The following is a 13926-nucleotide window of genomic DNA, read 5'->3' as shown; positions in this document are numbered from 1 at the left end:
GGATCTGATGGGTATCATTTGGGAAAAACCAGATGGAGTTTTTGGCCCTTTTGAACGAGGGAACCGGTGGCAGTGTCGTAGTGCATGATGTAGCCTCGACTGCCGCTTCGATGGTGAACACCCTGAGTCCGACCTTGACGCTATCGATCGGACAAGCTACATCCGGTTTAGGATTATGGTTGTTTGGTGCACCCTTAAAAAATCCTTCCTATTATCACGGTTTATCACAGTTACCATCAAGTCACCATTTACCACCCAAAATCACCCTTTTGAGTGTATTTTAAAAAAACTGGGATGATTTCTCCTAAAATAAGACCTGTGTTCTGTGTCGGCATCATCGTTCGACCATTTCACTGAAAAAACATCACTTAATTATGCTAGCTATAGCCAGAAATAAAATATTTGGTTTTTCGGTTCCGGTCAATTTATTGAATTCGACACCGAACTAATCATTACTGTGCTCCTAGGGCAAAAAGGGGTTTTGTTTACTAGATAGTACCTATTTGACCTAAAATCGACTTGAAACGATAGTTTTATTTTCGTAGAATAGATTTGCTTCGGAAAATTTTCGGTTTTTTCAATAGTTGTTGTTTTTTGAAGCGTTTAGTGATGGGCGGTAATTGGTGTATAAAAAAAGTGTGGGTTCCTAATGACCGGTCAGGCACAATTTCTTTGTTTTTAACGCATGTATTGTGTCAAATATGTAATTTGTAAGAAGCATTTAGTTCGATTAGGTTAGAAAATGATGTTTTATCGCTGAAACTAACCGCTTACTTGAGGCTGTTTGCCGGGAATCATCATTTTGTCAGTCAACGCACTTTGTTATAATTTGTCCAAAATTTGTGGGAAAAAATTTCACAAAATGTATTCTCTCAAGATCCAAAATATGGTTTTGACAGCACGTTATATGGAAAATACTCAAAAGAACAGTTTCCGTGTTGTTAGATAGTTTTTCCTTAAGAAAACAGTAGGGGAGAGTGGGGATACTTGATCCCCTTTTCTTATTTTCACCATATCTTTTTGGAAAAATTTAGCAACTCGCCGTCTTTGACATTTTCTGACAGCTTGTAACTTCAAATTTCTATGCTCCAAAAATTAGAACGATACTTGAACCCGTTGATGAACTAGAAGCATTTTCGTGAGAGTAAAAAAAATGCGATTTTTCTGAAGTTAGGGGAGACTTGATCCCCTATTGAAGGAGACTTGATCTTTTATTCAGGAATCCCTAATCCTTGTATAAAAATCAATAAAAACCTCAAAATAGAATGTTAATTGACTATTTTGGTCATGTTTGTTCTCATTTCACAATTTATAGCAGACATAAGAAGAAAATTCTATAACTTTGTCTCAACGCTTATAATATTGCATACTTAAAGGCGCTATTTTTTATAATTAAGGGAAAATTAATTATTTTTGCTCTTTTCCTCAGACAATTGTTTGATAAATATTAGCTTTTGTATAAATAATAGTAATTTCGTAATCAACAATCAAAACGATCAATTCAGAAGAAGAATATGCCGTTTGGAAGGGGGATCAATTGTACCCAACTCTAGGGGATCAATTGTACCCATAATCAACATTTTAGAAAACTTTTTCTGAAAAAAGTTGCGAGTTTTCCATTACTTTGAAAATATGGCATTATGAAGTTCATTTTACGCTCGAACGATTGATACATTGGAACAAATATTTTTTTCATAATTTTCCCATGTAAGGAACATTTTAAAGTGATGAAAAAAGATCTTCAAGTTACATTTTGTGAAATTTTTCAAACAAAGTTCAATTACTCAAACAATTATTTTGTTAAAAAATTTTAAACTACAAGCATTGTTATTTTGCACATTTTGGCACATTTTTCTAGAACATTTGATCTTTGTAAGACATTCCAGTTTCTAGATAAAGCTAAGGAATCAAGTATCCCCAGGGATCAAGTATCCTCATTCTCCCCTATCGATACCCGAAAAAGTCGAGTGGGCGGTAATAGGGCCAATTGAGCACCCCAAACTTTAGTTAATTATTTTGAAAAGCGTACATTTTTCGCATTCCACTAATTTTTGTTATTGAAAGAAGAGCAGTTTTGAGATGTATTGGAAAAGAAAGTGAATAAAAATCTGTCTTCGTTTTTTTATTACACATGTTTGAAGTTGAAAAACCGCTTAACTGGGCGGTAGATGGTGACATGATGGTATTTCGGAACATCCGAAAAGTCCGGAGTGTATTGTAATGAAGGAAATAAACTAAAACCCAACTTGATTTGAAATCTTTTGATCTTTGGTCTACGACATGCACAGACATACATAAACTCTTTTTCTTTGATTTTGTATCTCAAATACCTGGCATTCCTGGACCCCCTTTTTCGTAAACACTTCAGCCAGCAGTCAAATCTTTTTTCAATATGGCTGAACGTGTGATTTGGCATGGGAGACCATCATACTACACGGAAAAATTGACTTATTCATAAAATGTGTTGCGATTACACCATCACTATAACTAATCAGTTGTTGCTCAAAATTTGTATTTCCCCAATTCAATTCTGAGTAGTTTTGAGTTGCCAATATACATAAACGAACTAAATGTCGATTATTCATGCTCTGTATAAAAAGTTTGCTGTTGTTGGAAAGCTTTGGGCGGGGATGTCAAAGCAAAACAATTTTTTAGACACGCAAAGTGTGTCACGATGATTTCAATTTTTCATCTTTTTTACGTCGAAATCATCATTAATAGCTTACAAAAGGTATGTATTCTCATAATTTATCAATTTACTTTATTGTTTGACATGTTATTTCAGGAATATTGTCCACACCGTTGTTTCCCATATAATCGACCTTTACCGCACCCGGAAGAGGCCATCGAGTGTGTTCAAAGCTTGAAAAATGGACAGTTGCGCGATGGCTCGGTGAAGTTGATAGAGTGCATCGGGAGGTCCGAGTTTTTATTTATATTCCGGACCGCAGCCGTACGTTCAATTTTCTTTCAAAAATTGTAAGTAACTAAATTTTCTATAGGGAAATTATAATGGTTAACCTAAATTTGTTTATTTAAGTACCTCACAATGAGCGCAGAAAGTCTCCGAATAGGAAGAAGGGAACCAAAAGAGATGTGCTTCTCATCTAATCGGAGCAGCCATCACTAAAGCACTTGGGAACGGATCCCGCAGAAAATCCCTTACAGCGACGGAAACCATCATCATGGGAGACAGTTTTCAGGAGGGACTAAAACAAAACATATCAACTGGCATGATGAAACAGGTTTGTTTTATTTGACATATTTTTACATGAATTAACTCATTCTAATCCTGCTCTGTGCATGATGTTTCCTATTTGGTTGAAAATCTTAATTTTTGGTTTTCAGTTCAGCACCCTCTATGGTTTAGGTTTTGAGACTAGTGTTTAATTTCATTTCGAGTCAAACTATCTTAGATTTGTTTTTAACATCATTTAACGATTTTGAAATTGATTACATAACTGATTACTTTGTTATGAAAAATATTACAATTTCAATCCTTTTTCCATGTATACCACATATTTTTTTTTAACTATCATACACAGGTGGCTACATCGAACGGATGCAAATCCGTACCGGAAGCTGGAGACTGACGAGCTCCAGAACAGGACCGAGTCGTCTTAGAAAAAAGCCCTGAAAGATGATTATCTTCGGCAACGATCGGCCCCAAGGAACTGCAACTGACAACCAAAGAAAAGGAAGCCTTTTAATATCGCCCGTCACTAGCAGACACCGCCGCAAAGTTATTGATTTGTGATTAAATCGTTCCAACTATTACCTTGAACGTTGAATAAAAATAATGAATAAAAAGTTAAATGTTGATAAGATTTTTTTTTTTAATAAATTCCTTCCAACTCTACTTTTGCAGCGAAATTTCCAAAATGCATGGGCATCCCCACGTCAAAATATACAGAATTGACTAACTGGCTGAAAGCTTTCGAATGTGTAGAAGCTTTTTGCTCACGCTCTGTGTAAAGCGCCCAAACATAAAACTAAGTGGAGACACTTTTCTCGATTCTGTATGGATTTTTATACAGAACAGAGTAACTTTGTTTACCGTGTAGATTCAGCATGATTTTATCAATCTTCAGTGTTGCCGAAAACAACTATTATTTTATTTATTTTATGAAATTTTATTTATTTTTTGCATATCTTTCATCTCATCGTTACATTCCTTCTCTCCTCTATGCTCAATTGAATCTTTTACTTTTATTTTTCTCTAAAATATAATATTATACTTCAAACATCCTTCATCTGAATTCAACATTCCATTCTTAGCCAATAAGGCTTTACAAATCTCACCGGGCCGAATCAGAAATAAACTTTTCGTAGCAGCAGTCATAAAAATCTATGCTCCTGGTGCCATTCCGTCTTCCCATCGGTGGCCGAATCAGAAACAACTTTTTCGCAGCAGGAGCCTTCAAAACTTGCGCTCCTTGTGCCAATCCCCCTTCTTCCGGATGTCGAATTAAAAACACTTTTAATTTTTCATAGCAGCAGCCTCAAAAATTTGCGCTTTCTATGCCAATCCGTCTTTTTACCGGAGGCTGAATCAGAAACAAACTTTTAGAAGCAGCAGCCTTAAAAATCTACGCTCCCTGTGCCAATCCGTCTTTCTTCTAGGGGCCGAATTAGAAACAACTTTTTCGTAGTAGTAGCCTTTAAAAATTTGCGCTCCTTGTGCCAATCCATCCTTCTCCCGGATGTCGAATTAAAAACAATTTTTTTTTCATAGCAGCAGCCTTAAAAATTTGCGCTCTCTATGCCAATCCGTCTTTTTACCGGAGGCTGAATCAGAAACAAACTTTTCGAAGCAGCAGGCTTAAAAATCTGCGCTCCCTGTGCCAATCCGTCTTTCTGCCGGAGACCGAATCAGAAACAAACTTTTCGAAACAGCAGCCTTGACAATATGCGTTCTCTATGCCAATCCGTCTTTCTAACGGAGGCTGAATCAGAATCAATTTATTTTCGTAGCAGCAGCCTTAAAAATTTGTGCTCCCTGTGCCTATCCATCTTTCTACCGGAGGCCGAATCAGAAACTAACAAACAGTAGCAGCTGCCTTAAAAATCTACGCTCCTTGTGCCAATCCGTTTTCCCACCGGAGGCCGGGGAATCCGTTTTTTTTTTTCGTAGCAGAAGTTTTAAAAATCTATGCTTTCTGTGTCAATTCGCCTTGCTACAAGAGGCCGAATAAGACTTTTTTTTATAGGAACAGCCTTACAAATCTGCGCTCTGTATACCAATCCGTCTTTTTATACCGGAGGTCAAATCAGAAACAATTTATTTGCGTAGCAGTAGCCTTAAAAATCTGCGCTCTCTGTGCCAATCCGTCGTTCTACCGGAGGCTGAAACAGGAACAAACTTTTCGAAGCAGCAGTTTAAAAATCTGCGCTTCCCGAGCTTATCTGTTTTTTTTTTACCGAAGGCCGAATCAGGTAATGTTAACCACTATATAACATTATTAAAACATTAAGATATCCTATATGGGTGTATTCGTTCATGCTTATCTATTCGTTATGAAAATTTTCGGTTGAATTGAGCTGCTCCCTAGGACTGGTGCCAATATAGTAAATTCTTCGGAAAATCCCGGGAAAGCCTCTCCCCACGACGCCTGAGAAGCACATTGCACAACACAATTGTAAAAACACCAACCATTTGATGTCTTTGGTTGTAACATTCATTAACTGTAGGATATCTTGGATTAATTTTCGGAATGTCGCAGAGAACCATTGGCAAACAGGTGGTTTATTTTATTGTGATTTGCACCGTAAGCTGGGTGAAGTCTTTTGATGAATTCAACAGCAAGAACTACCACTTGGGACCGTTTGAAATCTTAGACTTCAATCATTCACCCACCCGCCAGGCAGCAGATGGTTGTTGGAGCGGGCGATTTTCGGTTCACTTTTTCCTAAAGCCGCCCCAGCGAGCGAAACAAAACAAAGCAGAAGTCTTGCGATGGGGAATGTTCTTTTTATCTATCGCTCTGATGTCACTTATTTTATAATCTCTGCCACACTTGAAGCAGCTCACTGACGACGACAACTGTGACTGGTAGTCGTGAAAATATGTGTCACATAGAATAAACTGCTCCTTCCTAGGTTTTGGTTTGAGTCGGATTATGCCGCCGCCGCCGCTCTCAAGAGTCACAGTCGCTCGGGAATGTTTACGATTCGGGGAGGATTAAATAGTTTTTATTTTATTTGGGAAAATACATCAAACAGAAACGCGCCAACTTTGTTGTTGTAACGAGTATAGCCATGAACTTTGAACCAAGAAGTTTTTTGATTTTGATAAAATAATTTTAAATCTAGCAGATAGACAAAAATTACTTACCGTTTTTTAGGGCAATTTTATTATGAAAATCGATCAAGAACGTGAGGATAAAGCGATTTATTGGTCATAAATATGTTTTGTCCAAGCTTTTCAACATGCAAAGTACGTAAATCAATTAGTGACTGTAATTATGCAAAGTGAAAAAAGTTTTTACTGACCAATTTACAACAACTGGAGCTCGATTGTTATAACTGAAATACCGTAATATTCACCGATTCAACTGTCAAAAGGGTAATATTGCCGTTGTCATTACCGAATATTCGGTCAATTTTCACAGAATATTCGCCAAAAATTACCGAAAGTTCGATAAAGTCAGCATTACTAATCAAGAAACATGTTAGCTGGTTTCCAGCAATAATTTGAATTGCTGAATGTTTCCAGCAAAATTTTTTGCCGAAAATCGAATGAAAATCTTAATGTGTAAAGCTCAAGAGTATCGTGCTGGGATATTTCTCATTGGATTCATGCTAATCGTTTCGTAAAGGAACATAATTTTATTCTATCTTTTGATTTATTCTTATCAACTAAAATACATGCGTCACAGGCGTTGAAATTCTTCAAGGTTATACTATAACTTTAACAATGACTGTTTCTCTTATATTAAAACATTTAAACATAAACATGATATTGGAACATTGAAACTAGGTCCTACAATGTATACGTGGTATTTGTGGCTAAAAAATGTTTGCCGATGTTGTTTAGTAATTGATCAGCCGGAATCTTTCCCTCTATCCGATCATTCAATGTCGCCAGGGTCATTGGCAGTGTGAATCAAGTCTCTTTGTTTCTTTTTTCTTTTCTGAGCAAGGACTTAATGTCAAGGATTGTTGCAGCAGTAGTTTAATGGGCGGCGCATAAAAGTAGAATAAATCGATGACCGATTGCAGCATGGGGGATGCGGTTGAAGAAATTGGCAAAAGTCAGAGAAAGAAACATTTTATATAATAAAAAGAAATAGGAAAGTAAGAAAACCGGCGGGAGGGGTGGAGGTTACTGACGACCGGATTAAATGACAGAACAGAAAAATTCAATTATTTCCTCCCGGTAGGACGTTAAGTGGCTCCCATCATCGACTCGGCGCCCTGAACGTTGTCCTACACGGTAATGAACCCTATCGCATGTGAGCTGAGCACTTTCGATGGTCTGGTGGGGGCTGATATTTGTTTTCTCCTTAGTACTTTGATCAAGTTTAACAAGTTCAAGGATGCAAAAATTTTCCATTTATAATCTTTTCATGAAAATGTAACTGAAAGTGTTTTTCCCTCAAATATGAACTCGAAAACTCTTAGAAACAAAATTCAAGATTATTTTATAGAAACGTAAACGCATCATAGAAAAAAAAACTGATTTCTGAAAAAAAAATGTGCGAAGTAAAAGTTTGTTCCATTGGCACAGTATGGCATTTGATAGCACCGGGTGTTCAATTCAAAATGATAATAATTGTAGGAAGAATGACCATGTTGGTTAAAATCCTCTCTAAATAAACAAAATAGAATAGAGAATAAAATAGATAATAATTGTAATACCTTTCTTTAAGAATGTAATGAGCGTTAAATTTGATGTCACTGAGAGAATGCATTCTCTCCATGGTTCTCTGGACGGGGGACTGAGATAAAGGGAGAGGATACGTCAATCATCACACAAAATGTGGTAAATTGCGGGGAACTGAAATGAAGGGAGAAAATTCGTCAATAATCACACAAATTGTGCAGCCAATGATTGAATTTGTGATAATTTGTGGCAATTTGTTAGAGGCAATTAGAAGATTTGAGTTCAAATGAGAGAAACCAGTGCTCAGAGAGAGTTGAAATGTGCTAATTGTTGCAATTTGTGAAGCAGTTGTGGAATTTTGATCATTACCAAGAACTCTCTCTTGATTTCAATCCCTTGGTAAATTGTGGTAACTGGTGGCAAATTCTGGGGGAAAATGAGAAAATTTGAGTTAAAATTAGAGAAACCAGTGCTCAGGGAGAGAAAATTTGAGAATTTTTGCAATTTGTGAAGCAGTTGTGAAATTTCGATCATTACCATTCCAAACAGCAATGCCACATTGCCACATGTACTGATTTATCGGTATTTATACCGATTTTTAAGCAAATTTTCGACCAAGAATCTGTATATACCGGATACCGAATTTTGGCAAAACATGCCGATTTCATACCGATTGTCGACATTTTTTTTTTATTTCAGTCTAAGAAAGACTATCGAAAATGGGTTTTCTATTAAATTGAAAACGACCAAATGATATTTGGAGTTAGTACGAAACACTTGTAGCTTTTATGATAAGTGAACGTGTTTCAATATTTCAATCGAATAAATCTCAAATTTGTTTTCTATAGAATATTCTTTCATCATCATCATCAAGTTTTAAGAGTTTTGAAAACACAAAAAAAATTGTAAAGAACACTCGATAAGGATCACACCTATCAGGAATCATATGTTAATAGATTACTTGAAGAAACTTGATTGAGAATATTACGAGGAGGCTTCAGGAGTTAATATTTCAAAATATTTGAGAAATCAACAATAAACTCAATATGTGATTTTTTTTAACCATTGAGGCACTCAGAACCAAAGGTCTATAAGTGCGAAAATGATCGATTTGAGTTCTTAATATAGAACAATTTTTAATGTTTCAAATCATATTTGGTGATTTCTTCAGATTTTCAGAAATTTGTTTACATAACTTTATGTTCACAAGAAAAATACAAATTTTTGAAAAACGTATGGAAAATGACTAAACACAACAACTAAGAAGCGGGTTTTCTCGAAATTTGCTTTTATGAAAATATACCCCTTTTTGCATCGAAGGTTTCAATTAAGAAAATCCAAAGTTCACAAAAATATTCTTCAAAAAAATAATAGAGAAGAAAGTATAGTACAAACCTACTAAGAACCAAGGTTGCGAAATCTCATGAGATTGAGATTTTTTTGAGTGAGATTTTCCCTTTTTGAATCTCAGTGTGATGCTAGGTAATCTCATCGTGAGTATCACAACCCGGTTCTTGTCTTGAATGTCAACGCTTTCTCAGACTGAGAATCACGAGCAGAAAACTACTTTTTGGAAGGCAGAGATGCCATGGAATAATATTTGTGCAAGCTCTTGAACAATGAAACAAGATTTATAGTTCAGAAAAAGCTAAACATACCACGACATTTTCAAAACTGTCAGTTATACTTGATGAATGTTAAAGGCCAGTTATACTTTTTTGCAAGATTTTTATAGAGAACATACTATTAAAAGCTCAGTACAATCAGGTTGATATAAGAATTTGATTTTTTTTATATCTTGAGCAAAGTTTGCGAAATCTCGTTCAGTTAATATTTTATCGAGTGAGTTTCTTCCTTTTTGAATCTCAGTGTGAAACGTTAACGTTGATTGTGAATGAAAGTTTTGATTTTAAAACATCTTTCTGAAGAATGCATTATCAAGACTTGTAAGAATCTGATTATAATATTTATGTCTTAGTTTAATAAAAGTTTTACAGAATGAGCAAAAAGTTGTTATGACCAAATATGTTGATGAGTCTCGCTCGTGTTCAGAGGATTTAAGACATGCAAGTTATGAAATTGTATTTCCTACAGTAATGTACTTTTAAATCTCTTAAAAACGTTGAAGCAAAGTTTTGCAATCATGGAAAAGAACCGCAAACATTGAAATGCCCAAGCTCAAAATTCTTAAAAAAAAACCCAATGCCTTAATGTGCTTGCCGTAAAAAAACAACTCAAATCTTCTGGACATTACAAGAAACTATAAAAAAATATAGCAAAATCTGAAAAGCTAAATATTTGATTATTATAAATATTAACACAAAAAGTACCGCAAAGACAACTGAGCTGGGAAACACTAAAATTCAGAATTAAAATTATAAGGATCCACCTGGCCTAATTTTACAAATTAAGTATCTTTAAATTACCGAAAGTTTTTTTGTCAATTTTGCAGAAAAAAGTTTTATAATTTTATTTATAGCATTCGAGCTATGCTTTGCTTTTACTTGTAGCGGCAACCTTAAAAACGAAGTTGAAATTTATAGGTAGCTATGTAGAGTTTTAATATAAATGAAGAAAATAGTTTCTTAATCTTCCAAACAAATTTAATTTTAAAATATAAAAATTAAAAAAAAGATTGTTACCAACAAAAACCCATTCCAATTAAAACGCATGGCATCCCAGCTTTTGCAACCGGCTTGAATCGACCACATATGAAAAGCATTTATGAACCAAATAAAAAATAATAAAGAAATATTAAAATTTTCCCTTTCAAATGAAAGCGGCGGTTTGTAGCTTCTATCCTAACGGTTAAACTTTTTTATTTCAATTTAGAAAAGACGTTTTGATGATTTTTTATGCATTTTAAAGATTTTCTTTTTCAGAAGAAGGAAAGCCGGTTTTATTTGCACCGGCTCACAGATCTTTTTCAAATTTTACCTCGACTCGCGTGATGTTTGAAATTCCCTGTGGGAAATTTCTGAAGTAGGAAACATGATCGTTGCACCAAAAAGTAGGATATGATTCATACCAGCCTATCTTATGTCCGATAAATTCACTTATTCTATTAAGAGCATTTCCAGAAGATTTATAGAATTCTAAATAGAAAAAAGAATGTGACAGAAATAACAATGTGCCATTGAATATTAAGATTGATCCAATATTTTTGTACTACCACTTGGAGTAATTGTAAAATCACTTCTTTTGTTAAGCGGCCTTACTTCTAATGTTTTGATTATTATCTTATGAGATTTTAGACACATGCATCAGAAATGAATTGTACTTTAATTATCATAGCTGGATTTTTTTTAACGATTTTTGAGTACGTTCAAAAATGCCCTTTAAAAGAAATTCGTGAAACCCTTGGAAAAAACACTGCTCAATTTTATTAAAATGGCTAGTTTAGACTGTTAATTGATCATTCACAGCCTAGTACATCATTTTGAAGTGGTTTTTGTGAAATCGGGAATGTTAAGATTGGTTTCGTAAATTAGTTTTCTCTACGGTTGTTCCGGATCTTTTACAGTCTCTAAGTGACTATTACTGTCAAAAATTCGGCAGAAAATTGTACTACCAATGAGTAGTTTGCAACAGAGAAGGGATTTCAAGGACCAAGGACGTTTAAAAAAAGATCGTTTGAAAAGAGATTTAAATAAAAGTTGAAACAAAGGACAGCTTATCACTGACATCACGGATTCTATTTTTTTTCATTTAGTTGATATAAAAAAGTAGGTTTTAATTCTGAATGTAGAGATGCATATTTGTTAGAATATATGATCTTTATTAATATTTCCAAATTTAGATATCCTTCACTCATACACAACATATTCTGAAAAAGGGACCGCATGAAATTTGATGACTGTGATCATATTACAGTTCAACATATGTTTTTTTTGTATGTCAACAGCCGAGAAAACACAAAAAAAAACTTAAAAAATCTGAGTTTTGACCTTTTTTTTTGTAAAAATTTCAGCCCTTGAGAGTTAAAACAAATATCGATTTTTCTATTAATGTATTCTATGCTTAGCTAACTAAGCATATTTTACTGATTTCAAATAGCCAGAAAATCGATTAGAAATGTTGCTTTTAATCCCATATTATGTTGTTGCTTTTAATTTTGAAAACCAACAAAACGTCAACGACTGAATTTTATATATTTTTTTTTTTTAAAGTCGTCTTGACTATGAAATTATGTTATAAATTGCTTAGTACCAAAGCGCCGTATTTGCAAATAATATTATAAAATTAAAGTGTTGTTCTCAACATTTATAAGGTACCCGATCAGGAGGGAAAAGCTAAATTATATCAAGATGAGATATTTTGATACTAATTTTTTTCCTATCTAAATGAGTTATTATTCAGTACTCGTAGGATGTTAAAATATCTCAAATTATATCAAAAAATCTATGCGATCATAGCTAAATTATATCAATTTTAGATATGCTCCTTTCAAGTTTATATCTCATTCAGATAGCATAGTTTGATATTGGACAGAACAAAACCTATCAAAATTATAACTTATCAAGATATGAGTGCTTCAAGAAAAATTGCTAGTGGCATGTCAATAAACCTCATTATTTGTTAAAACCATGCCCCATTTTTGGTTTCACAAAAGTTGGATTCAATTTTACGAATCGGTTGAGCGAAACTCATTGATGTACGGTTTGGCCTGTTGACTTCGATGTCCGTGTTTCAGAAAAAGTTGCACGTATATCAAAATCAGATATAATCATTTTATATTAGGACAATTCGAAAAAAATCTTTATCATTGAAAATGAACTCAACCCCATTCAAGTCTGTCAATTAGAATAAGATATAATTCAGATTGGAGAAACTTAAAATCGATAATTTGGAGTACTTAATTATAACTGAATCAGATATAAATATCTTGGTGAGATACGTTTGAGTTATTATTTTGATATGCTCTCCTGATCGGGTAGTGTGTTGTGCACATAGACACTTTTTAGAACATAAGTACCACGAGCTTTAACACTTTCGTTATTAAAAAGTTTCAATAAACTCCAATCATTAAAGCGCTCTTATTTTTTTTTCATATCAAAGCGTTTGGAGTCGTTCAACTTGGCGTGTCGCGAGTGTGAAAAGATAATCACATTATATGATACATTCAAATATTCCATAGATTCGTTACAAATTTAACTGTCGTCAAAAAATAGTAGGGGAAAAAGTGGGGAATATAGCTGAAGATTTCTCTAATGGGATTCTGGATTTCTGATTTTTTTCTAGATGTGATGCTCAGTGAATTTCGTTTGGCATCGAAAGCTTTGAGCATCACAACGAAATTCATTGTGCTGCCTAATTGATACTCATCACGGTGAGTATCAATTTCAAATGATTATCTGAAATCTTGCAACTCTGCTAAGAACTCTTAAAAGCTTATCAAAAATGTATAAACAACAGAAAAAAAATACCTAAGAGATATTAGAATCACTACCAAAAACAATTTTTACTAACCCCACAATACCGATTTTTCGAATTTCCATACCGAAACAAGATTTTTTTGGGTTCTGAAATACCGATTTAAATGTGGCATCACTGATTCCAAATGCAAAGAATTCGCTTTCTATTGCAATGCATCGTCTCTGGAATCTCTAGGACGAGCTGTCAGTTTGTTGAAAGATGGTATCTTTGGTTCTTCGAAACGCTTAAAAGTCTTGGAAAAAAGTTTACAGGTTACCTTCCGGAGAAGATCAAGTCGAAAAATGCGAGAGAGTCTCTGAAAAAGCTGTTTGACGTCAACGATGATACGAGTTTGCGTGACGCTAGCAAGGTTGCCGAAAAAAAATTATGTGTTTTGACGAAAAAATTATCTGACTTTCTGTAATTTTACCCAAAAATATTGTGACTATTTTCTGTGATGTTTTATTTATTACTTTCATTCAAAAGTCATGTCAAATTGCATCTTTTTACATTTCACGTAAGAAAAATCAATTACCATTACCGATTTTATCTTTTTTTTTTCAAATTTAAAGATAATTATCCAAAATTTATATTGATATAATATATTAAATTTTGGAAAAACGTCCAAAATTTTAAAATTCTGTGAAATCAGTGTATATTTTTAAAATTCTGTGTTCTGTGACACA

The 13926-nt window shown here is 34.1% G+C and overlaps 1 protein-coding gene and 1 long non-coding RNA gene across 2 annotated transcripts in view; one reads left to right on the top strand and one right to left on the bottom strand.

The window, feature by feature from the left end:
* The window catches only part of LOC129738653 (growth hormone secretagogue receptor type 1), a 178459-nt gene that overhangs the window by 11510 nt on the left and 153023 nt on the right, over window positions 1–13926 (bottom strand). The window lies entirely within an intron of this gene.
* Window positions 2496–3918, top strand: LOC129738711 (uncharacterized). Its single transcript, XR_008735612.1, has 4 exons — window positions 2496–2731; window positions 2786–2979; window positions 3041–3245; window positions 3546–3918. It is a non-coding gene; the product is annotated as an uncharacterized LOC129738711 (long non-coding RNA).

The sequence above is a fragment of the Uranotaenia lowii genome, chromosome 1 (genome assembly GCF_029784155.1).
Source record: "Uranotaenia lowii strain MFRU-FL chromosome 1, ASM2978415v1, whole genome shotgun sequence".
Classification (NCBI taxonomy): domain Eukaryota; kingdom Metazoa; phylum Arthropoda; class Insecta; order Diptera; family Culicidae; genus Uranotaenia; species Uranotaenia lowii.
Note: the sequence above shows the minus strand (reverse complement) of the source record. Positions and strands in the feature narration are given on the sequence as shown.